The sequence below is a fragment of the Leguminivora glycinivorella genome, chromosome 27 (genome assembly GCF_023078275.1).
Source record: "Leguminivora glycinivorella isolate SPB_JAAS2020 chromosome 27, LegGlyc_1.1, whole genome shotgun sequence".
Classification (NCBI taxonomy): domain Eukaryota; kingdom Metazoa; phylum Arthropoda; class Insecta; order Lepidoptera; family Tortricidae; genus Leguminivora; species Leguminivora glycinivorella.
In genome coordinates this window covers 6,995,807-7,021,940 of record NC_062997.1, presented here as the reverse complement: position 1 = coordinate 7,021,940, position 26,134 = coordinate 6,995,807, and the positions used below count along the sequence as shown (strand labels likewise).

General features: G+C 38.4%; 1 protein-coding gene across 1 annotated transcript in view; it reads right to left on the bottom strand.

The window, feature by feature from the left end:
* Positions 1 to 19,172, bottom strand: part of LOC125240221 (tau-tubulin kinase homolog Asator) — a gene marked incomplete at its 3' end in the record, with an annotated part of 105,764 nt that extends 86,592 nt beyond the window's left edge. Inside the window, exon 1 of the mRNA XM_048148045.1 lies at positions 19,055 to 19,172. The remainder of the gene's footprint in view (positions 1 to 19,054) is intronic.
* Positions 19,173 to 26,134: the final 6,962 nt, after the last annotated feature.

Here is a 26,134-nt window from a genome sequence, read left to right as displayed (position 1 = left end):
CACGCGGAACGAATTTCTCGCGCCATTCCCCATATTTATAAGAGGGAAACAGATTCTTACTTATCACTTTGTAATTTATATGTCGAAGCATTTCAATTGTCAATTATCTACAACCTTTAAGTCCATCTAGGTAGGTAATCTATCGATCTAATTTTTTAGCCCCCGACGCAAAAACGACGGGGTGTTATAAATTTGACTTGTCTGTCTGCGGCATCGAAGCTTTCGAACGGATGAACCGATTTAACTAGATTTAGTTTTTTTGTTTGAAGGCTGAATAGCCGGGGGTGTTCATGTTTGATCAAAATTGGTGCCCTATGTCGGAGACTTTTTCAAAATTTATTTTGTATTGTTTGGTGGCCTAGGCGTGCGACTTTCGATCCGGAGGTCGCGGGTTCGAACCACGGCTCGTACTAATGAGTTTTTCGGAACTTATGTGCGAAATGCCATTTGATATTTGCCAGTCGCTTTTCGGTGAAGGAAAACATCGTGAGGAAACCGGACTAATTCCAATAAGGCCCAGTTACCCTTTGGGTTGGTAGGTCAGATGGCAGTCGCTTTCGTAAAAGTAGTGCCTACGCCAAACCTTGGGAATAGTTGTCAAAGCGGACCCCAGGCTCCCATGAGCCGTGGCAAATGCCGGGATAACGCAAGGAGGATGATGATGATGTTTATTAATAAATAAATATTATAGGACATTCTTACACAGATTGACTGAGGCCCACGGTAAGCTCAAGAAGGCTTGTGTTGTGGATTAATGTGGTGGAGGAACTGGTTGCTGTGCGTGAGACTCCTAACGAATTGGTACGGCGTCTGGGTATGTACGTAGTCGAATGGCACAAACGCTCACGAAACGAAACGCTCGTAGATATCTATTCCCTTGCGTATTGGCGTGACAGAGCCAGACTACCTTTCGCGGCGTTTCGTTTTCGTTTCGCGTCGCAGAAATGCCATTCGGCTACGGCACCTGGTCATGTCGAAACAAGATGAAAACTCAAACTAGTTTAGAATGCCGAATCGGCTTGTGTGATGTTTTGAAATACAACTTTCTGGGCCGATGTTTTGTTTCACTGGCGTTGGAACGGCTTCAATGTTTGTTCGCAAGGACTTTTCTTGTTTTTAATTATTATTATTATCTCGTGTCGTGCTTATTTCATCATTATCATCGACCGTATAATAATAAATGTTGTCATTGATTCAGTTTCGGATCGAAGGACCAATAATATTTTAAACTTAATTAGATTTAGAAATGCAAAAATTAAAGCCATTGGAATAATGGAAAAACTGATGTATTTATATTTTAACTATATGTATTAGATTCCATCTAAACAAATAATGCAACGATGTCATAGAACAAAACCCCATTTACATTAGGCAACTTTCTTGTACAATCAATATACTTCGACGACAACAATGTATAGGGTACGATCATGGACTTTAATTGTTGATCCACTTCTAGCTCATTTTATACTGGACAAGTTATAAATTAAATTAAAATGACTTTATTTCGACCAACTGGGATCATACAATTTAGGTACACACATAAAATATCACAAAATAATCACAATAAATAACAATAAAATTTACATTGCACAAATAAAATTAAGCATAGTTAAGCTATGACGTTCCAGTATAAAATGACCTAGAAGTGGATCAACAATTAAAGTCCGTGACTGTTCAATCTGCAATTATTTTTTTCAGAAAATTGCACCTTACCCACAACGTACAAGGTGCTATCTGCTACAGAAAGATATTGCAGACTTCGCCTTGTACGTTGTTGTCGTCGACTTGCCTTTCAATAATCTTAATATTCAATAATACTGTCGTTAATATCGCAGGAACAATAAATTTCAATATTCAAGAATATCACGTTAAAAAAAAAAATTTTGGGGACACCTTACACAGATCAACTTAGCCCCAAACTAAGCAAAGCTTGTACTATGGGTGCTAAGCGACGATATACATACTTAAATAGATAAATACATACTTATATACATAGAAAACATCCATGAATCAGGAACAAATATCTGTGCTCATCACACAAATAAATGCCCTTACCGGGATTCGAACCCAGGACCGCGGTTCAGCAGGCAGGGTCACTACCGACTGAGCCAGACCGGTTGTCTCAGCAGGCAGGGTCACTACCGCATTAGGTTTAGACTGGGCAACTTTTTATTGCCCTTATATTTATTGAATGGAATGTTCAAGAAAGTTGTATAATGTAAATGGGGCTTTAAGTGTGACGGAGTCATGTTTTCTGAAATGTTAACAGTGGGCTATTTTACGACAGTGACATTGAACAGTGCAGCGTCAATATTTCCTCGTTGAAGGTAATGAACGGGAAGTGTCACTGTCAGGCGACAATTGTCACCGTTGTGACACTAGTATGACTATGTGAAGTCAAGAGGACACAAAAATCTTTTTCTTTGCAAATGCGATTCAGGAGTGGGTTTCTCCGCCTCTGAATGATTCTACTGCCAAGCTTATTTGTAATAGAAACCCATTTATCATATATCTGACCCTTTTGGAAACACCGGCGTATTGGCCGAAATAGTAAGGTTATTAATAGTGGCGGCCCACATTTGGCGCGCTAAATATAGCCGGCCGTCGACCCATCGACGCCTTGTCAATCGGCCAGGAAATATATTCAATTTATTAATTGACTGATTCATTGAAAAATGTACAGTCTCACCCTCACCAAAAAGAGATTAAAAAAAATAAATAAATGGATTCAGTCCATTCAGTGTCAAGGTGATATGAGCTAAGTAATAATATTAATTAGTGATTTTGGTACGGTAAGTACGACAGTGTACGGTGAGTTAGCACTTGTAAATTGATAGCTAGATTTTACAAGAGCACGTGGACTACCCGCCGTTGACGACCAAAAAGAGGCTAAACGCGTTTCGAGATTAATTCTTCATCAGCTTCTCACTACAACATTAGTTTACTGCATAATGAGCTATCGATATTTTACTTTAAACAACATTAATGAGCAAAAGAAAAAAAAAACACGACACGAAATCGCTATATGATGGCGCTCGAACCGGAAGTTATGGAAATTATTTAGATAGCTTTTCTATTAACCTCATTCAAGATCACCATCCGGTTCAAGGTCACGTCTGTCACCATCTAACTGCGATTCCTGTAGATCACAATCTCTCTATCCTTGTTCCTCCCTATCCCTCTTCCTCCTCCACTGTTAGTGCGTTTTCACATTATCCGATCCGATATCGGATGTCGGAAGGATTTCAATAGAAAAAATTCAAGATGGCGCCTGTAATGTATGGGATATCGGTCCGACATCCGATATCGGATCGGATAATGTGAAAACGCACTTACCAGGCTGTAGAAAGAGTACAACAGAGGTCGTTCTTTTCATTTACGTCTACAATGTAGATGACGTCACGCAATACGATTGCCAAGTCGGCGACCATTTTAATTCATTGTCCCTACGGTTTTCAATTTTTCAGTCACATGATTTAAAGAGATTTATTGTGAAAAACTCTTTGTTCAAAGTTTTATTTTAATTATTAAACACTGTCAAGAAAATGTCGTTGGCATTTAGGAAAATAATCTATTTTATTCAGCGCAGGAAAATTAAAAGAATATAAAATAGTTGCTGATTTTTCAATACAGGTGGCGTTTTTTGCCCGCACTAGTGCGCAAAGTTCTTGTCAGGTCGAAACTTTAGGCCCTTTAGGGGGTCAATCTGTACTGAAAAACGTCGTACACACGTGTGAAAAGGAAATTCGTAACTCGTGTCGATTTAAAACACTCCCTTCGGTCATGTTTTAATTCATCGCCACTCGATTCGCACTTCCTCTTTTCCGCACTTATATCGCAATGTACAATTTTCTAGCCTATTTAATTTTAACAAATGGTTTCCTGTGGCCTGATCAGACATTCGGTAAAGAACGTGAATAGGTAGACGTTTGACCACGATCACACCTGATGGTAAGTGATGATGCAGTCTACGGTGGAGCACGCTTACCCATGAGATACCTATTCACTCTTGCTTTGAAGAGACCTGGATTGTACTCACATTCATCATTGTGGATTGACGGTGAAAACATTTAAAGAACCTGACACAATTGACTGAATTGAATAACACCGTGGTATTTCCGACAGAGATCTTTAAAATTGTAGACGAGACATCAGCAAGGCGTCACAGAACAAGCATAGTAAACATAAGCCAACTAGTTGCAACTACATAGTTGGTAGTGCCAACTTCCATAGTAAACATAATATTAATAGATAATTAAATACTTCAGTTATAGATTTAAGGATGCAAAAAGTTCATTTAGGAAAACCCCTGGCGACTGCATGTAATTCGTTTGAATCAGATCTAAGAAGAATGTTTCATAACACAATCAATTTGTAATTTCAATTTATTTAACCTGTTTAACCCTTTCAACGACAAGCGAATCCCGTGTCATGGACTCATGGTCTCATGATGAACGTTGTCGGAATACACGAACGTTGACTTGACATTGAGTCGCAGCAGCGTCAATTAACTTCTTAAGACGATACGATACAGGTCAAGTCTTCATACAAACGCTCTCCACTGTTTCCTCCCTGGTTTTTGGAGACAGCAATAATTTTTTCAACACAGATTATTATTATTTTATCTGTGTCGGACCATTTTGATTTTTTTGCTATTATATTTATTTTAAAAGTCGCTAGAGCAAATAATAAATTCTAAAAACCGGCCAAGAGCGTGTCGGGCCACGCTCAGTGTAGGGTTCCGTAGTTTTCCGTATTTTTCTCAAAAACTACTAAACCTATCAAGTTCAAAACAATTTTCCTAGAAAGTCTTTATAAAGTTCTACTTTTGTGATTTTTTTCATATTTTTTAAACATATGGTTCAAATGTTAGAGGGGGAGGGACACACTTTTTTTTCCTTTAGGAGCGATTATTTCCGAAAATATTAATATTGTCAAAAAACAATATTAGTAAACCCTTATTCATTTTTAAATACCTATCCAACAATATATCACACGTTGGGGTTGGAATGAAAAAAAAATGTCAGCCCCCACTTTACATGTAGGGGGGGTACCCTAATAAAACATTTTTTTTCCATTTTTTATTTTTGCACTTTGTTGGCGTGATTGATATACATATTGGTACCAAATTTCAGCTTTCTAGTGCTAACGGTTACTGAGATTATCCGCGGACGGACGGACGGACGGACGGACGGACGGACGGACGGACGGACGGACGGACGGACGGACGGACGGACGGACGGACGGACGGACGGACAGACAGACAGACAGACATGGCGAAACTATAAGGGTTCCTAGTTGACTACGGAACCCTAACTAGTTGACTACGGAACCCTAAAAACGGCCTTTTTCAATATGGCTCAAAAAAAGGTGTGATACTCAAGATCGGTAACAATTAGCCAAAAAATCTAAACGGTCCGACACAGATTATTTCATTGTCATTCAGATTCTCAAATTTCGTTCCGTTTAAATAAGTTTTGAAGGAGGTAACAGTCGAGAGCGGAACCTCGATTTTAAAGATTTCAAGTCTTATATCTTTTAACCGAGTTGTTTTTATGGCCTTTTTTTGATAAATCTAATTAATAATACTAGTATATTAACTGAAATTCCCAAATTGAAAGGGGGACTCCTTTCTATTTTAGCATTTTCGCTCCCGTATAGCGTCTTATATATATGTCGCAGTAAGATAGATAAAGCCGTTATATAGTTATAACCCTAGGGATATAATTATATGTCGTAACATAGTTAAACGAAAGCGATTTATTGCTATCTTACTAGGAAAATAACTATAATACGTTACTAGTTTAGTCAAATAGTTATATGACTGGATTCAGTTTAGTGAAATGATTGTAGACAGGAGTGTGGCGGTGCGGCGGAGGTATAGTTATAACCCTAGGGATATAATTATATGCGTTAAACAAACAAACCACAGTGAAGAATTGTTTAGGGCAAGAATTTGTTAATTATTTCCAATTCAATGTGCTTATTCTCTCTAAACACACAGACGGATGGACAGAGTCGCGACATAAGGGTTCCTTTTGATTTTTTTTGGTATAGAACTATAAAGAACCGGGACTCCTGGTTCCAGTCCCACTTAGAGACGTATTATAATTATATCCCTAGACTAAGTTTAATCCAGTGATATAATTATATAACTAAACTAGTACCTACCGTATTATAATTATATTCCTAGTAAGATGGTTATGAATCGCTTTTGATTAGCTATGTTACGGCATATAATTATATCCCTAGGGTTATAACTATACCTCTGCCGCACCGCCGCACTCCTGCCTACAATCATTTCACTAGACTGAATCCAGTCATATAACTATTTGACTAAACTAGTAACGTATTCTAGTTATATTCCTAGTAAGATAGCAATTAATCGCTTTCGTTTAACTATGTTACGACGTATAATTATATTCCTAGGGTTATAACTATATAACGGTTTTATCTATCTTACTGCGACATATATATAGCGTCCTGTGTGCATTTGTGCAATGTACCGCTCATATCCCGCGTGCAGGGGGGCGGCGTGCGGCGTGCATGCATGTCAAACAATTGAAGCTCATACAAGTCATACAATGTGTCCTGAGCCGACGCTACATAGGGTGTACTTTAAACTGTTACTTTAATTATAATGACTGACATGTACTAATTTTATAATTATCTTGACTACATTTATTTTATTTTAATTTGCATTGTAATTTTATTGTGATTTTTGCATTGACTGTAATTGTATTAAGGTATATTATGAAAATGCTATCGTGTTGATAATGTTTTCATGTTTTTATAATTTTTGCATGTCGTTCACCGACTGAATACTGTCACCTAATGTACCTCAACATCATGTACGATATGTTAATTTTAAGTATTCTAGCAAATAAACTATTCTGATTCTGATTCTGATTCTGATTCTGTACGCACGCTCATCCGCCATGCTGCACGGCCCTTCGAACGCTGCGCTCCGAGCGTCCACTCAAACCCTACATTTATGAAGTCCAAAAATTTAAATATAACGGACTTTAGTCACCTCTTTACATTGTATCGTCATTATCGCCAACATAACCTTATATAACTGAACTGTCAGAGAAGTTTGGACGAATACTAAATACAAACATGCGCTAAGGACAATCACTCAACACTCCGCGAAACGTGTGACGAATAATAGAGTTGCTGACTGATCCGATGTCCAAGCTCTGGCGCTTTGGCAATTTTGGCATCTAATGGGACTGTATTCATGTATTGGCTAAATGTATCTGTGAGTTGTCCAAATGGACCATGGGACTTGAGTCATACGATGTTATTTTACCATTGACATACATACATACATATATTCACGCATGTATGCCATAAAGGGGTAGGCAGAGCACATGAACTACTAAGTTTCAGTGCCACTCTTGGCAAATCGGGGTTGAAAAAAATCCAAATTGTGACATTGCAGTAACAGGTTGCCACACTGAGAGAAATTTGCATTGTGAATTTAACAAGTTCGACTTGTTGCGGTTTATCCGTTTGAATCAGCCAAACGTATGTTTAAAACAATATGTGTCAGGTTGTTTTTATAAAATCGACTTGTTGATTCAAATATATTGCCGATTCAAATGACAAGTAGCTTGTTGTTTGAACCAAAGAGCACGTAGGCGCTATTTTAACCAAAAAACTTGTTGAACGAACATGAAAACTGGTTGTATTTTCTCTCATTGCAGCCTCTCGCCTACGCCACAATTTAACCCATATCCCACAGTCGACTTCTACGACACCCACGGGAAGAAACGCCAATGAGGAGGCACACTCAAAGGTTATGACAGATGGTGCCACCCTATTAGTCAATACCACTTGCATTGCACAGATAAAAAATTTCTTACGTGAGAGCGAGAATCATCTCGCCTAATGTCCTACTGTCAGTTTTTTTTTGTTATTTACTAGTAATGAGGAGGCACTATCCCGCCAGGCGGCGCCTGTGCAAGTGTCTAGGCATGTCACTGTCATTCATATGTGTGAGAGAGAAAAAACCGGCCAAGAGCGTGTCGGGCCACGCTCAGTGTAGGGTTCCGTAGTTTTCCGTATTTTTCTCCAAAACTACTGAACCTATCAACTTCAAAACAATTTTCCTAGAAAGTCTTTATAAAGTTCTACTTTTGTGATTTTTTTCATAATTTTTAAACATATGGTTCAAAAGTTAGAGGGGGGGGACGCACTTTTTTTTCCTTTAGGAGCCATTATTTCCGAAACTATTCATATTATCAAAAAACGATCTTAGTAAACCCTTATTCATTTTCAAATACCTATCTAACAATATATCACACGTTGGGGTTGGAATGAAATAAAATATCAGCCCCCACTTTACATGTAGGGGGTACCCTAATAAAACATTTTTTTCCATTTTTTATTTTTGCACTTTGTTGGCGTGATTGATATACATATTGGTACCAAATTTCAGCTTTCTAGTGCTAACGGTTACTGAGATTATCCGCGGACGGACGGACGGACGGACGGACGGACGGACGGACAGACAGACATGGCGAAACTATAAGGGTTCCTAGTTGACTACGGAACCCTAAAAACATCAGTTTTATTGCTTCGACAGCGTCCGCGATTGGTGTCGTGGGCACGACAGCACACGACGCCTTTAGGCGTTCTTGGCGGTCCATGGGTTAAAAAGATGCGCTCTTTACAACAGAGAACTGTAAAGAAAATCCACACATCGATTTGGGACACGTTATAGTTCAAAATTCCAGCACTAAACACCCTAAAAATAAACCTCTTTACTATGAGCATAACTTTTAAGATGCGATAACGAAACGCCACAAGTTTTTTATAGTACACACCACACGGTGCATTCCGGAACAATGAGGACGCGCCCACGCGGATTCGCCACCAAAAAACACCTAAATATTTGGTAAAATAGCTAAAAATAGATTTCTAATGTAGTGAGTAATTTCAAGGCATCCCTTCACGACGCAACATTAAGCCGTTTTCACAATATCCGATCCGATATCGGATGTCGGAAGGATTTCAATGGAAAAAATCCAAGATGGCGCCTGTAATGTATGGATATCGGCCCGACATCCGATATCGGATCGGATAATGTGAAAACGCACTAAAGGTCTTCAACAGAAAAGAGTCATTTTGATGCCTCTCAATAGAAAAGAAAAGTCCCCTTTTGGAATGGGTGATGTGAAATACACTCAAATTTTTCCACAAAAATCACCAATTAACATTATCAGAATCACTACTACAACTACTACATATTAGGTTTACTTCAAATGTAGGTCGGACCCATCCGACCCATTCGTTGTTTCTAGAGGAGTGCGACAGGGCTGCGTTTTGGCTCCTACCCTGTTTGAAATTTACTTTTCGCTTATTTTACGATCCGCTTTTGGCGAAAACAAACAGGGTATCCATCTGCACACGAGAGCCGACGGAAAGATATTTAACATCTCCCTTCTCAAGTCCAAAAAATACCGTGAGGATCTTTTCGTTGATATACTTAGTCTTCTATATGCTGACGACGCAGCCTTTGTTGCTCACTCTGAACGCGAGCTTCAGTCAATGGTCAGTCAATTCTCGCAGGCATGTGCCCTATTTGCCATGACCATAAACATAAGGAAAACCGTTGTGCTAGCACAAGGAGCCTCCATAGTTCCAACCATTTCACTCGTTGGCACGCTGTTAGAGGTAGTTGACAGATTTTGCTACCTAGGGTCGACCGTAACGAACAACCTCTCGCTCGATGGCGGGCCCGAGCGGCGACCATGTTCGGAAAGCTTAGTACAAGAGTATGGTAAAACAAGCACCTTACATCAAAGACCAAGATGTTGGTCTTTCAGGCTTCTATATTAAGCATACTCTTGTACGGAGCTGAAACCTGGACGACGTATGCAAAAGTAGAACGTCGATTAAACTCCCTTTACATGCGGTGCCTTCGTAAGATCTTGGGAATATCATGGCAAGACCGTGTGACAAACAAGAGGGTTCTAGAAATTGCACAGCTGCCTAGCTTAACCGCGTTTCTTAAACAGAGACGACTACGTTGGTTAGGGCATGTGCACAGGATGGAACCCTCTCGACTACCTTGTCGTGTTCTTCTTGGTGCTGTTGCGAATGCAAAGCGTAGCGTTGGAAGGCCGTTGCTTCGTTTTAAAGACTGCGCAAAGAGGGACATGATTGCCTTTCATATTGACTATCGACTCTGGGAGAAGGTTGCAGAACAACGAACGGAGTGGCGCAAATGCATTGTGGAGGGTCGCAAAATTTGCGATGAGTCATGGTTTGCTGCACTCGCTGATAAGAGACAGAAGCGACGCCAAGGTGTTTCAGCGCCGATTTCCGCAAATTTCTCTTATCAGTCCTGCGGTAGACTATGTCGGTCTCGCATCGGTCTAATAAGTCATCAGAAAAGGTGCTCTTCGAATATTACACTATAAATCGTCTGCAACAGACGTTAAGGCCAATGATGATGATGATGATGAAATGTAGGTCAATCTGAGTAAAACTATAGAACAGGTAACATTGTAATATAGTGTTTAGAACAGAATCCCCATGCTCACCATTAATATAACGGTATCCTATGGACGTCATGGATAAAATCAGGTGTGTTAGCTGTCATCACTTCGTGCTGTTTTACGACTTTTCCCGCTAGCATAAATATCTGAGGCATCGTAAACGGTGTTATAATGCCGGTTATTTTTGAACTAAACGGACGGACGGCTAGATTACTAATCAGAATCCGACATAGTGACGTAGAGAGAAATGTACTTACATACATACATATAATCACGCCTGTATCCCATAGAGGGGTAGGCAGAGCACATGAACTACTAAGTAATGTACTATACCTACAAATATAGTGCGAAAAGCTTTTAATTCGTATTTTTAACCCCCGACGCAAAAACGAAGGGGTGTTATAAGTTTGACGTGTCTGTCTGTGTGTTTGTCTGTCTGTCTGTCTCTGTCTGTGGCATCGTATAGCTCCCGAACGGAAAGACCGATTTAGATTTAGTTTTTTGTCTGAAAGCTGAGTTAGTCGGGAGTGTTCGTAGTCATGTTTCATGAAAATCGGTCCAATGTCGCGGTCGGGGTTTTTTTAAAAATTTTAATTTTGTGGTTATTCCGTTTCGTTTTCGTTTCGCGTCGCAGAAATGCCATTCGGCTACGTCGCCTGTTATGAGTGAGCAAAGTAGCACTTTGCTGTGTAAAACCAGTGAGCAAAATACTCGTGCGAAAATTCGTAACTCGTGTCGATTTAATTATGCTATTAAACAGCTTTCCCCACAGACTGAATTTACGTTTGATGAGAAAATCTAAGCCACCGTGAACGGAACGCAATAATGGCGGTTATTTCTGAACCAAAGGGACTAGATACGCATCAGCCATGTTTTTGCCAAATCCCGCGCCCGCTATTAATCACCTTTTTGATGTTTGCTTGTTTATGCGATGTTTTAAATCTCTGTCTCGCTAGGACAATGTCCTGGACAGGTTTGTTCATAAATCAGACTCGTCATTATTAATTCTACCTAGATATCAAAGACATATGTAACTCCGTATAGACGGATAAAGTCTAAGAAAAAAACGTACCTACCTCAAAGCCCTAGAGAAAAAGGTGCGGTGGCCTAGATGGGGACGTTTGGGGAACGCTCGGCTAGATGGCGCTAATATTAATATTTTACATTTTAACACATATATCAAGCTAACAATATGAGCCAAATTGTCAAATCAAAACTGAAGTTCAAAAGTTTTATACTTGTGTCGAGAGATCACAGTCTATGCACTGTGATTACACATTTTACTTTGACAGTAACTCTCTATAGAATAGAATAGAATATATTTTTTTTTATTCGTAAGCACTTAACAACGACGATAACAATATAATATACTTACACAAAAATTACCGACACACAAACAAATAATCATACATCCACACAAAAGGCTAAGAGAGAAAAGTGCCACGAAATGGTCTCATCTCAGCATGTTGCTGCTCCAGCGCTGGTCTTCTGATGAGGCCATTCGGTGAAAACAATCACGACAGGTAACAATTTAAGAATACAATAATAATAAAAAAAATAGCAAAAAAGAAAGTATACAAAAGACTATAATACGCGTATTTCCGTACAGTCACAGATTAATAATAAGTTACTAACGTAAGTATAGTGGCTTTCATGAGATGTTTAGTCTTTGTTTACCAAATATCACGTGAGATGGCGCTGTACGGAAAGCGATGACATCTACATCACGCTATCTGAGTTCGGGATATTTTCTGTAAGAGATTGAGCATTTTCATAGTGAATCCTTCACGTTTACCCGTTTGAAGTTAGCTATGTTGACGCCCACTACCCACTACACTGAATCATATGATTTTGTTGATGTTTGTATCAAGTTGTACTATATAATGTATGTAGGGGCAGTAGGTACTGGACATTGCCCCATCAGCTGTCCCCGTCAATCTGAAATTGCCAGAATTTTAGAACAAGACGGGACTTAATCGCGTAAACACTTACATTTATATTTGGCCCGACGTTTCGAACATCACATTATGTTCGTGGTCACGGGTAGACTCAACCCGTGACCACGAACATAATGTGATGCAAAAAATATAAATGTAAGTGTTTACGCGATTAAGTCCCGTCTTGTTCTAAAATTATGAAATTGCCAGCTCGCAATAGATAGTCCCAACAACCTGCTTCAGCTCATCTCTGGGTATCCTGCCGGTACATTCTGGAGACACTGGAATTCCTTGCATATGGGTTCTAGAGGCGTGGTGTATAATTTAATGTAAATATCGGAATAGATTGAATAATTTTAATTTTTATGTTTTTTTTTTACTTTTATTTAATGTTTTGAATTTTTTTTGAATTTTTTTTTAAATATATTTAATTTTTTTATTGATGATTTTTTAATGTTTAAATTCTGTTGCTTTTATTGTATTTAATGTATTATTTTACTATGGGTTTTACCTGAAATAAAAATTTTGAATTGAATTGAATTGAATTTGAATTGAGGTGACGAGCGGGTTTACTTAGTACTTAAAGCAGATTTTGTCACAAGGGAGCAAAATTACTAATTTACGAGAGGGCGTAAAGTCAACCAATTGAAACCTAGTCACCACCACCACGTCAAAATAACAAGCAGTAAGAGATTTCATACAATCTGATTTATAACGTCACTATGACATAGTTTTACAGTGGCCTAGGGTTCCAATTGGTTGACTGTACCTACATTGAATCCTGAAGAAAGCAAAGTATTCACTTAATAAACCAACAATCGATTATACTATACTCTGTCAACCAAGTCTGTCAGTAAATAAGAACAAAGAAAACTATATGCATCCTTTTCTTTAGGGTGCTAGAGAAAAGGCTGCCTATAGTTTTCTTAGTTCTTATTTACTGACAGACTTGGTTGACAGAATATATGTTGCAAACTCTATTCGTTGAGTTAATTTTTTATACTGGCAACATAAAAGTTCTTAACGAGAAGCGCCACTTTGGATCCTGCCTAATATCGTCGCCATTCCAAATGATTGATTAATTTGAAAATGGAATTAACTAGGTTGTCACCTGACAAATATACTCTGTCAAACAAGTCTGTCAGTAAATAAGAATAAAGAAAACTATATGCATCATTTTCTTTAGGGTGGTAGAGAAAAGGATACCTATAGTTTTCTTTGTTCTTATTTACTGACAGGCTTGTTTGACAGAGTTTATGAAAGCGTGAAATTTTAATCAATACTCACGAATCACGAGATCACACGAGAACAAATCGAGAAAAATCGATGAGACGTAACTACAATAAATACCAGTATTATATACACACGATACAGGCCTAGCCTAGTGCGGGGACCCCTGAGGTATCGGTAAACCAACTAAGCTATGCGCGTAGGTAATTGTAAGCTATGTAAGAATGCATCTCATTTGTGTCTTTTTGTGCAATAAACATTTTTTTATCTTTTTATCTTTTTTATATTGAATATTAGATATAATAGATTCAGATTCAGATTCAATAGTTTTATTCATAGAACATTCTAAGCAAAATAAAAGCACCACAAGAATACTTTTTCCCCACGCGTTTACAATCAAAACAACAGGTGTCCCCTTTCGGGTGAATACACCAGAGTACGCCATCTTGGACTTTTATATTTCATTGGCTTTATTGCTACTATTTATGTTATAGGAATATTCTTTTTAACAGCCGAAAACGACGGGTTGTGATAAGTTTGACGTGTCTGTCTGTTTATTTGTCTGTCTGTATGTGTGTCTGTCTGTGGCAACCTAGCTCCCGAACGGAGTTTAAAAGCTGAATTAGTCAGGACTGTCGGGAGTGTTCTTAGCCATGTTTCATGAAAATCGGTCGACTATGTCAGGGGTTTTTTCAAAATTTTATTTTCTCAAACATGCTGGTATGAAATATTGATGTTATGTGCCTTATAATTGGCAGCGAAGTATGACGTTGCAGGTGCGGCTAGGACGATTGATAGATAATGGAATTTCATACAAACCTTGCAGGCCAAGGCCGGCAAAGTCCTCTTTTTTAATTTCCAAACACAGATAATTGTGACATAACATCCAGGTATTTAGCCAATTAAAAAAAAAAAACTATAAGGGGCTTTATAGACGTGCCGACTGCAACTGGTACGGGCCCTAGACAATATTTGATTTTGGGTGCGTTTTCATACAAAAAAAATTTGTTTTTTTTTTGTTTTTTTAACTTTTTGTTTTTTTATAAGCGTATACGGGGCATCAAAGGGGAACGAAAATTCGATTATTTTTGAGCTACGACGCACCGTTTAGGAGATACAGCCATTCAAAGTTACTATTTTCAGTAGACTTTATTTATTTCATACCATGTTTGAGAAAAGCACTATACATACCTCGGCGGGAAATGGGGTTGCCCGCCTCAGACCTATCCACCATGTCTATATGTCTTCGGCCGGCAACCCCCTTTGTCCCGGCCTCTGTAGTAATGTACTATTTTTTACCAGTGGAGTGACAGATTAAAAGTTTCACCAACCGCCCTTTCCTTTCATGCCGTGAGTGTCGTAGAATTCGACTGTGGGACTGGATTCAATTGTGGTGATGGGCTAGCAACTTGTCACTACAATGTCATATCGTTTTCTTACAACCCCTTAATTGCCATGGCACTGAAACTAAAGCAGTTTCATTTGGGACTTTTGGAAATACATGCTTGACTTTATGTACACATACATACATACAATCACGCCTGTTTCCCATATAGGGGTAGGCAGAGCACATGAAACTGCTAAAGTTACAGTGCCACTCTTGGCAAATAAGGGGTTGAAAGAAAACGAAATTGTGACATTGCAGTGACAGGTTGCCCAGCCTCTCGCCTACGCCACAATTTACCCCATATCCCACAGTCGCCTTCTACGACACCCACGGGAAGAAAGGGGGTGGTGAAATTCTTAACCCGTCACCACACGATTTGACTTTATGTGTCTAGAGAAAACCCCTACCTACTGGTAAAGTATAGTATACTGGTAGAGTTAGTATGGTGATACTGGTATGGTTCCTTGAATCTTCAAAAACGGATGAGAAACTTGCATTTTGTCCACAAGAGTGCAGTCATTTCATACAAAATCTAACTTGATGTCCTAAGCTGGCTGGTAGAATTTACCTTACTTGATTTGTCCCTACTTATTCTATAATATTGGCTGAAATCTCAATAGTTTTTCGGTAATTTTGGTAACTAACCTTTGACAAGAGTGGACAAAACAAACATTTAGTGAAAATGACAATGCGAGCCAATTTTTTCTACTGTTTGTAAGACATCGCTTCCTTGTGTTGAGATGAGACCACAATGTTATTGAAAGAGGTGTTTTAGCGTAGCAAATTAGCAATATCATGTTCTGTGTAAAGTTGTAAACTGTTTGGTTTTTTAAGTCACCTTATTTCTTGTAAAATGTATAGTATGTACAGTACAAAGCGCTGGTAGCCTAGCGGTAAGTACGTGCGACTTTCGTTCCGGAGGTCGCGGGTTCGAACCCCGGCTCGCACCAATGAGTTTTTCAGAATTTATCTGCGAAATGTCATTTGATATTTGCCAGTCGCTTTTCGGTGAAGGAAAACATCGTGATGAAACCGGACTAATTCCAATAAGGTCTAGTTTACCCTTCGGGTTGGAAGGTCAGATGGCAGTCGCTTTCTTAAAAACTAGTGCCTATGCCAGATCTTGGGATTAATTGTCAAAGCGGACCCCAGGCTACCATGAGCCGTGGAAAAATGCCGGGATAACGCAAGGAGGATGATGATGTATAGTATGTACAGTACCATGTTTTATTCATGTTAGTTGTCAAAGCGGACCCCAGGCTCCCATCATGAACCGTGGCAAACACCGCGATAACGCAAGGAGGAATGATGATATACAGATTCATGTTCATGATCTGGAACTACGTATCATATTCGTTCGACAAGTACATTTTATACACATATGTCACTCATAAAAATCTTGATGACACGCCTATAGTGTCATCCGCACAGTAACGGTTAATACAAAGTTTGATAGATTTTTGGCTACTTTAAACCGACCTATGCAAAGGCCGTTGCTTCGTTTTAAAGACTGCGTAAAAAGGGACATGATTGCCTTTCCTATTGACCACCACCAACACTGGGAGACACTTTGAAAACATTTCATTTTCAAATTCAAACCACCAAACAGATGGTACGAGTAATTTTTAATCGAGTGATAGCGAAGGTGTCCTTTTCGGCGTAGGCTATGCTTTCGTATGTTCTCCTCTAAATGTCACAATTCTTAACCGCGAAATTTTGTGCCTAATTCGAGATTAAATTGAATCTTTTGGTCCATTTTCTTTCTTTCATACAGACTGATTAGTTTTTAAACTTTAATTGTGCGAGATCTTTCGAGTCACTGATGTAAATAGTTAAAACTTAAAAAATAATACTTACCAACGAAAAATCATCAAATATCTCAAACCACAGATTTAGATATTCAGTAGATGAAGTAAATAGCACCATTTGTATGGGAACCAAGCGTGCCGACTTTTTAGCTGTCACTGAGACGTCACGGTCGGCATTTAGTGATGGGAAAACCTAAACGATTCAAAGACACCAATGCCCCTCCGCCCCGCAACAATGCAGCCGTCTCTCTCGTACACATAGATTTTATATCTGTGGGCTCGCTCGCTCACTCCCCGCTCCCCTGCAAACTATCCTTAAAATCGAGTAGTATGACAAAAAGATTCAAAGAGGGAGGTCACGCTCACGTCACGCTATTAAGCGGTTTCATTCTGTCCACGCTTTTGGATACCTTCGCGTAATATTAATATCAAGTAAGTATTTTAAATATATTTGTTGACATTTTATAGAAACAAGAAAGATTGTTACCATTGAAACGCATAGTAAGAGACATAATCAATTCAGATAACCTAAAAATCGCAAATCGATTAACATGAATGGTATCGATTTTCTGACAGACGAATGATTTTCAACGGAGTGATTGAATAATTTTTGAATTAAATTTCAGAAATACATTTATTTAGTCGAAAAGCGGTTTTATCTTATACTTTTCCTATATGTTTACAGTATAGGTTAGGTACCTATACAGTATCAGTTTTAACTTTGTAAGCAAGCAGAATCATATTTAACTTTTTGTAGGCTATGGAAACAGCAAAGTCTCAAAAGAAAACCAGGGAAGACATTTTTGAAGCTAAAAGAAAAGCTAGCCGAATACGTCATGAAAAAACAGTTTTTCCTTCCCGTGGCTGCAATCCATTTTTCTTTTACGACCGGATCATGTGGGAAACTATAAGAAAGAGTGTTTTTAAACGTTATACTTATGTTGTATATGATTAAAATTATAATATTTTCACCACACCAACTGATAAAAACTCTTGATTATTTGAAAACGGATAGCAAAAATTTCATTTTATCCACAAGAGTGCAAAGTATTTAAAAAAAAATGTAACTTGATGTCATAAGCTAGCTGGTAGAATTTACTAATATGTAAATGATAATTTTGAATCATACATATTGAATAAATTGATGGATTTTATTTAAGTAATTTGATATTTCATAGTGAGTAATTCGATTCAATTCGTGTTGGTGTAGTGAAAAATAATTGTGTTTTACTCGGTGGCAAAGTTTGTTCAACCTTCGTGCCTTGAAACCCTCACAACGCTCAAGATTCCACTTCTCGAACCACCACTTCGCGGTTTAATATTGGAATGTTTCGCTTGCTCGAGTATCAATATTGGCACGTGCGGTTAAACAACAACTTTGCTCCTTGTAAAACAAATACGTAACTATTTTATTAAAATTAGAACACGAGTATATTTTTATTAATAACTACTAAATTGTGTTTTGTAATAGACAATAGTGTTTATCATTCGTCTGTTCGATTATCGATTACAAACGATTATTGATATTTATTGTAGAACGAACAACACTAGTCGCTAAATTTGACGGACGAATGAGAAATGGGCTGTACTACGAAGTCGAAGCGATACGCGAGAGTATCGCTAGTCTCATATTCATCATCTCTTTAACACACATGGTCGATCAAACGCTTAAAGCAAACGCAGCAATGCAATGTAAACGCCGGTTTGTAACGTAATTCTATAGTTACTTAGGTACATCCTTGGACGCATAAATAAAAATACGGAAAAAATGATTAAAAATGAATTCACGCACAATATTATTTAAAAATTACTTACATGTGATGGGAAATATGTTTTTGTTTTTGTGCGCTGAAAATATTTGGGCTGGTGCAGTTAATTATCATGCAATGAGGCATTTTGTATTTTTTTTCTTACGTGCGGCTGCAACAGCTGACGTATGTGGACTGTCATTAGAAATGGCCATCTCAGTGGCTGCCACTGAGTTCGGACACGCGAAGTAGATACATTTGCTTCTTCTAGTGTATATTCATTTCTGTGTCTCAAACAATAAGTTACCTACAGAGTTTGCACACGGCTGTTGTATTTATAGTCCGTTTTCGACATCTATAACACAACACTGAAAACTGTCAACGCAATATCTACAAATACAATATATCAAGTTTATTGAACTTAATACTTACTTACCAATATAAAATCATGATCCACAACACAGAACTATATTTAGTAACACTGCAGAAACGAAACGCGGTATATTTTTAAATGAATTTAGCAATGGCGCGCGACAAGCTCGCCTCACGGCGGGTACGAATCTGAGTTGGAAATGTGGAATCGCTGCGGTTATTTTGGCAAGCGTGACGGTGATTACTAGTTTTTGTACGCGGAATCACTGTTTCTGGGTTCGGGTGAATGTTTGGCCCTGATGAGTTTAACCCCCGACGCAATCATTTGGTTTTCAAGCAAAAAAAAAAAACTCGTTTTCTTTTAACCCCTTAATTGCCAAGAGTGGCACTGAGACTTTAGTAGTTTCATGTGCTCTGCCTACCCCTTTATGGGATACAGGTGTGATTGTATGTATGTAAAAAAACAATCTAATCCATCATCCATCCATCCGTCCATCCATTCGGGAGCTACGATGCCGCAAACAGACTTGTCAGTCAAACATATAACACCCCGTCGTTTTTGCGTCGGGGATGGTCGGGAGTTAAAAACGATGGGGTGTTATAAGTTTGACGTGTCTCTCTGTGTGTGTCTGTCTGTGGCATCATAGCTTTCTAACGAATGAACCGATTCGAATGAGTTAATTTTTTTTGTCATTTTCTTTTTGCCCTGCCTAATTTTCAGAACTCTAGTCTCGTCTGAGTAGGTATATAATTAACACATGTAATGTTCGACCTTACCTCATTTTGTCTGCTTCCTTATACATTTCCAAGCCTAGTTCTCACTTCCGACTTCTCCTTGTGTACTGACACTCCTCTTCCTGTAAATCTCAGTGCTATTATTTTTTTTTATTATAAATGGGCTTACTCTTGGCCACAGACTAGCCAAAGGCAAAGACGTGGCCTACGATGGAGTGAGCTCGCCCTGTTCAGTCTTGATTTGAAGGTTGCCGGGTTATATGAGCTCGGAAATATAACCGCCGGCAAGGAATTCCACTCCTTGGCAGTGCGCATAAGAAAAGAAGAAGCAAAGCGCTTCGTGCGGATTCGAGGAATATCTACCAAGTAAGGATGGAGACCGGCCGTGCGTCTAAGAGTTCGATGGTAAAATGGGGACGGTGGAATAAGCTAAAACACAGACAGACTGGCGACTTTCCGCCGATGGGCCAAAGACTGTAGCTTGGCCGTTAGCTTCTTGTCGCCAATCATCCTCCTGGCTCTGCGCACCATGTATAACTTCGCAAAAATTTTTGGCATTTTGTTCAGCTATGCGACCAGAAAACCACCTAAAGTCAGGTTTCTTTTATACCACGTCGGCGGCAAAGAAGCATTCATATCCTTTTTCTACTTCTGAACTGTTATTCATCATTTACAGGGTAGTGTATAGATTAAAACCCTACATGAAAGTCTATTCCCCAAAGCCAGCACCTACCGGCTTCCGCGCACGCGCGCAGTAACGAAAAAATTGAAAAAACATTGTTTGGCTCTGTAACCATGGCAACGCAATGTTACGTTACTGCGTTAGCCGGCGGGAACTAAAAAGCCAAAAATAATAAACCTTTGAATTCAGATTTCTTATCGGATTGCAATAATCTGAACATCCAAATTATAAACAAATCAATTATTTTTGAAGGCGGGGCCAGCCTGCGTATGGTTGGGTGGGGCAAACAGGTCTGGTACCGACTACAAAAATAATTGATTTGTTTATAATTTGGATGTTTAGCTTATTGCAGTCCGATAAGAAATCTGAATTCAAAAGTTTATTATTTTTGGCTTTTTAGTTTCTCCGTGTTTTGTAACGCGCTTATTTTTGAAGGCGGTTTTTTAAATACCTATCCAACAATATATCCCACGTTGGGGTTGGAATAAAAAAAAATATCAACCCCCACTTTACATGTAGGGGGAGTACCCTAATGAATTTTTTTTTTCCATTTTTTATTTTTGCACTTTGTTGGAGTGATCGATATACATATTGGTACCAAATTTCAGCTTTCTAATAGTGCTAACGGTTACTGAGATTATCCGCGGACGGACGGACGGATGGACAGACAGACATGGCGAAACTATAAGGGTTCCTAGTTGACTACGGAACCCTAAAAATGAATACTGAAAACTATATATATATATATAATACTACGTATATTTATACTACGGCCCACCTGCGTATATTTCTTGGAAGCGTATCGTTTATTTTCGTTCGATTCACGGCGGACGCGTAAACATTTGTCGAGGAAAATGAAGACAATCACGATTATACACTTATTTCTCGCTTGCAAACGAGCACACATCGGAGAAAGCAAGTAAGCACTACCACCTGTCAACAAAAGCAATGTGTCACATGCATGTAGCTAAAGACATTGTAGATTGTAGGTAGGTGTGCATTGGGATAATTTCGATGCACAAAAATGTACGGGTAATTTCGAAAGGGGAATCTTGATATGATGGAAATTATGGTGAAAATGGTTTTGGCGTAGAAACTCTAGGTCCATGGAAACAAGTTGTTCACAGAAATCGCGAAGCGTCTGGTTGAGGTAACTGGTGACCGAAGAGCTGGCGACTTCCTCGCACAGCGTATTAGCATTGCGATACAGCGAGGAAATGTCGCCAGTATCCATGGTACAATGCCTCAAGGGCCTATTTTAGACATTAGCTAGCTTTTAAGTTTAGTCTTAGTTTCTTATATAATTATGTAAATATGTTCATGTAAATAAAGATTTTTATGGTGATGTTTAATATGACTTTCGAAATTAGGCGACATTCAAAATTATCCCAATGCACCCTATGTCCTACTTTTGATAAACTCCATGCTTCGAGAAAATATTTAACCGGAATTTAATCGTATATTAAATAACGTCATACATCTAACAAAATAATTCTTTGTGTAAACAAGTTGACAAAACAAAGTTATTATATTTTTAGTTGTGTATTAAGTGGCGCCATCTGTTGACGAGTAGGCATAGTTTCGGTGTTTGTGCTATTCGTCACTAGATAAGTTGAGCAAACTGGTTTTTTAAATTCGAACTATATGCAATTTCCACAATGTTGGTTATGTCAAGGACAAATTATCTCGATTTATCGGGTTTCACCAGTAAACCCTCGATATATCAAAACATGCTTTGGGACATAGAACATCTTGAATTGTGTTATAAACGTGGAGTATTTTTATAGAGGTATTCTTTCATTTAACCCTTTAAATGTCTATCGTGTGAGACGTGTGATCATAAAACTTGAATTGCAGAAAAGTTCATACTGTGGCCTGTTTCACTACAGTGACATTGACAATTCTGTGCCTATTTCTGGGTTAATAAGTAACAGTGTTACTCGAGCATTTCTTTTTTTTGCCATTTTTTTATTTTGATTTTTTTAGGGAATTTCAGGTCAATTGTACTCAGAATCACGAGTGCTTTCAATCTCACAGGGAGACAAAAAGTGTCCCAGAATTTCCATACATTTTTGTTACTTTCCTCTTTTATTACTTCATACAACATGTACGGAAAATGGTAACAAAACAAGAAAAAACCGGCCAAGTGCGAGTCGGACTCGCGCACCGAGGGTTCCGTACAAACCTGCAAGGTTTACAAAGTTCGTTCATTACGACAATCGGTTTTCGTAATTTTTCCTTTATCTATGCTATAAGACGTTGCTTCGTACCAAATTTCAAGATTCTGAGTTCACGGGAAGCACCCTGTAGGTTTTGATTCCCTTGCAAGTGTCGAAAATTTGCGGCATAAACGGCTGTATCTTTTGATTGCATTGGCTTAGAAGTTTGATTTTTTCACAGCTTCAAGGGACAGTAGACCTGAGTAATTGATATAAATTTCAGCTTCATACCTCCACGCGTTCCTGAGAAAAAGGGTCTTGACAGACGGACGGACGGACGGACAGACGGACAACAAAGTGATCCTATAAGGGTTCCGTTTTTTCCTTTTGAGGTACGGAACCCTAAAAATCGTATGGGACAATTTTTTTAACTACTCGGATTGAAAAAGCTAGTGATTCTGACTATTCTGAGAAGAAATAGCATTTTTTTTTTTCAAAAATACCTATCACATTTCATAAAAGTGGCAAAAAAAGGGTATACTCTTGGGTCGACACGATCGTTTTTCGTCACGTTCCTAAATATGTCAAATTCTGCTTTCGTCAGCCATTCTTTATTCGTCACGGTCGTCGATGGTCTTACTCAACTACGGTCAATTTCGTTGTTCATCTCTATCTTAATCCGTCTCGTTTTTTACTCGTCATAACCTTTCGTCATGTTCGCTGTTAAATCTATGTTTTTCGTGTTTTTTCGTAGTCTTAGGTCGGTACAAACTTAGAACCAAACCAAACCAACCAACCAAACCACCAAACCAAACCAAACCAAACCAAACCCAGAACCAAATTCGAAATGACGAAAAACAATTGAGTCGAAATAAGAATATTGTATTGTCATCAGAACTACATACAGCTGCCAATTTTCATTACGCTACGATCCTTGGAAGATGGTTAAATTAGCCTCCTTAGATTCCATTACATAGTTAGTTACATACACGACGACCTAATAAAAGCGTGTTAAAAAGGTCAACAACTCATTATGGTCAAAGACGATAATGACTGCAGTCTAAGTTGACGAATGAAGAATGGCTGACGAAAGCAGAATCGGACAAATTTGGGATCGTGACGAAAAAGGAACGTGTCGACCCAAGAGTATACCAAAAAAAGAAACGCTCACTCAGCGTTAATTCAGCGTTCCTGGTTGAACAGGCTATGGACTGCGAAGTGACATGTCACTGTGTTAAAACAGGGCACTGCTGTAGCCACAGTCGTTATGAGTTGCAGTTTTTGGAAATGAAAGTTCGATATTTGCGTCTCATAGAAAGTGAACGTGGGGTTTTTGTTACTTCTTGAACTAAAAAAAAAAGCGTGTTACAAAACACGGAGAAACTAAAAAGCCAAAAATAATAAACCTTCGAATTCAGATTTCTTATCGGATTGCAATAATCTAAACATCCAAATTATAAACAAATCAATTATTTTTGTAGTCGGTACCAGACCTGTTCGTCGCCTTGCTATTTCCTGTTTGCCCCACCTAGGGTTGTAAAAAAACGGTTTTTTTTCTGGCTTGAAAAAAAACATGAAAAAAAACAGTTTTTTTTTCTGGAGTATGTTTTTTTTCTAAAGTACGAAATCTCAAAATTTGCAAAGTAGTTAATACTTTTATACGGTTTTTTAGACTTAATGTTAACTATTAAACGAATTTAATCAAATAACTTTAATTTCTGGTCTTATAAAAGTAACATTTACGAAATCTGTAGTTTGTAGTTATCACTATTTACTGTTGGCAACACCACCGCCTCTCCACGCTACACGCCGCATCGGGGATTCCCCAATAAACGTTTGTATACTGAATTAAAATGTACGTTATTGTTATTGAAACACGTTACAACTCACGAAAAACCGTTATTGTCGTATTATTTTTTCATCTGAAAAAAAACCATATTTAGAAAAAAAACCAAGGTGCTCGGTTTTTTTTCACGGTTTTTTTCATAATTCTGAAAAAAAAACATTTGGTTTTTTTTCTATTTACAACCCTAGCCCCACCCAACCATACGCAGGCTGGCCCCGACTCCAAAAATAATTGATTTGTTTATAATTTGGATGTTTAGATTATTGCAATCCGATAAGAAATCTGAATTCGAAGGTTTATTATTTTTGGCTTTTTAGTTTCTCCGTGTTTTGTAACACGCTTTTTTTGAAGGCGGTTTTATTTTTTGTTAAAAAGTTAATTTATTTGTTGATTTTTAGTGGTTCCTAGTGATAGTATATGTATCAGTCCGAATATATGTACAGTAGTGAAAGAATTATCCTTTAACTCCTAACCGTTGAGGAGTTAACCTTCCATCATCAGCTCAGCCACATAAAATTATTACCATCAGGCGTAAATACTGGTGTACCTTTGAAAAATACACTAAGAACATTACATGTACCTATAACATTTGAAGAGTTCCCTCGATTTCTCCAAGATCCCATCATCAGACCCCGACTTGGTGCCAATGGGACCATCTCGGGGTTATACCCGTTCGATCAAAAAAAAAATTTGAAAATCGGTCCACGATCCTCGGAGATATCGAGTAACATACATACAAAAAAAAAAAAAAACATTCAGTCGAATTGAGAACCTCCTCCTTTTTTGAAGTCGGTTAATAAAATTAAATGAAATATAGCCATATACAAAGACATGTTTATTATCAAAATCACACGAAAAAATCTCTATACAAATATCTACGTTATACAAATACATAAATGCATCATAAATCACTTGTAAATGTACAAATTTTAGAATATAATTGAATTAAAATATAATATTTTTAAAACTCGATAGGTAACACCCAATATCAGTATAATTTAGCCGTTTTTAGGTTAAAATCTTTTAAATTATACACCCTGTTTTTATTGAATTCCGTTAACTTTAAGGGAGGGTTCTTTAGATCAAATACAATTAATTTCTCTAAGAAACTAGCGTCTTAACTGTTACGGTTATCGAGTTATTAAAAAAATAAAGATCATTACTGAATACGTGTGTGACAGCCTTTACCAATTCCTAATGTTATTTGTTTTGACATGTGCCGTCAATCACTTGACACTAACTTGAATGTTATTCTTAAGGGTCTCTCACACTAATTAATTCATTTATTATGTATGCTTTATTTTTTTTTTCCTAGCCTATAATTGTGTCCTACTGCTGGGCAAAGGCCTCCCCTTTCTTCCGCCACTCATCCCGATTTGCCGCCTGCTCCGGCCAGTCGCCGCAAAATGCGTCGAGGTCATCCCGCCATCTTTTCTTTGGCCTACCTCTGCCCCGGCTAATCTGTGGTGTCCAGTCGGTAGCCAATTTGGCCCACCGATCTGGATGCATTCGGCAGACATGTCCTGCCCAATCCCACTTGAGCCTTGCAGACTTAACACCCACATCTACAATACCAGTTTTGGAGCGCAGTTCGGTGTTCCTAACCCGATCGGTTCTGCGGACTCCGAGTATGCTGCGCTCCATTGCTCGCTGGCAAATCTTGAATCGGGACTTTTGGGCTTCCGTCAATGACCAAGTTTGGGCGCCGTATGTTAGGATAGG